Source organism: Bos javanicus, chromosome 20, assembly GCF_032452875.1.
Source record: "Bos javanicus breed banteng chromosome 20, ARS-OSU_banteng_1.0, whole genome shotgun sequence".
Taxonomy (NCBI): Eukaryota; Metazoa; Chordata; class Mammalia; order Artiodactyla; family Bovidae; genus Bos; species Bos javanicus.
In genome coordinates this window covers 41,308,398-41,309,451 of record NC_083887.1, presented here as the reverse complement: position 1 = coordinate 41,309,451, position 1,054 = coordinate 41,308,398, and the positions used below count along the sequence as shown (strand labels likewise).

General features: G+C 42.6%; 1 non-coding gene across 1 annotated transcript; it reads left to right on the top strand.

Annotated features, from left to right (window-relative positions):
- TRNAW-CCA (transfer RNA tryptophan (anticodon CCA)) lies at positions 1-72 on the top strand. Its single transcript has one exon. It is a non-coding gene; the product is annotated as a tRNA-Trp (tRNA).
- The last annotated feature ends 982 nt before the right edge of the window (positions 73-1,054 follow it).

The window sequence follows — 1,054 nt, the reverse complement described above, 5'->3', positions numbered from 1 at the left end:
GGCCTCGTGGCGCAGTGGTAGAGCGTCTGACTCCAGATCAGAAGGTTGTGTGTTCAAATCACGTCGGGGTCACAGTGTTATTTTGGACTTCCCTGGTGGCTCAGACGGCAAAGCATCTGTCTACAATGTGGTAGACCCAGGTTCGATCCGTGGGTTGGGAAGATCCCCTGGAGAAGGAAATGGCAATCCACTCCAGGACTATTGCCTGGAAAATCCCATGGACAGAGGAGCCTGGTAGGCTACAGTCCATAGTCCATGGGGTTGCAGAGAGTTGGACACAACTGAGCGACTTCACTTCACTTCATAAGGCAGATATGAAAACTGTTGACAGGGAGATAAGGAATCTTCTGAGTCATTAAGATCTCTACTGTGATTGGAAGTTTTAGGCCAAAGTAATCTTTTGGGTATTTTACCCCAGGCTCCTCTATCCTCTGGAATTCTCCAGACAAGAATACTGGATCAGGTAGCCATTCCCTTCTCCAGGGGATCTTCCTGACCCAGGGATCAAACCTAGGTCTCCAGCATTGCAGGCAGATTATTTACTGTCTGAGCCACTAGGGAAGCCTATAATCTTCTTGGAATTTACTTCAGGTTTAAGTATAATCCTCAACCTTTCTGTTGCACTAAACATTCTCCCTTTTTCTCAGCTCAATGGAATCTGAATAGCTTACTTACTGATACCTAGGAAAACAGTTCCTTATACACATATACAAATTTAATGTGTTTTCTGCCCCACGTTCACTGAATAAATTATCCTTAGTTCCCTGTGTCGACAGGAAAATAAATGCCTTTCTTATCCAAGATTTTAAATAAATCACAGTGTGATAAGAAAGAATTGACGCTTAGGAAAAAAAAAATAATTGGAGTATAGTTGATTTACAATGCTGTGAATAATTGACCTTCTAAAGAATGTCTCCCTCTTTCCACAAACCACAAATTTTCCTTCTAGGAACAAAGGTTGCTTTCCGGTCAAAAGGTTGAATGCTGACGCTTCCTGAGTAGCTCTGTTAGCTTTCTGTGCTGTAGAACAAATAGAAGACCTTTCAATATCATC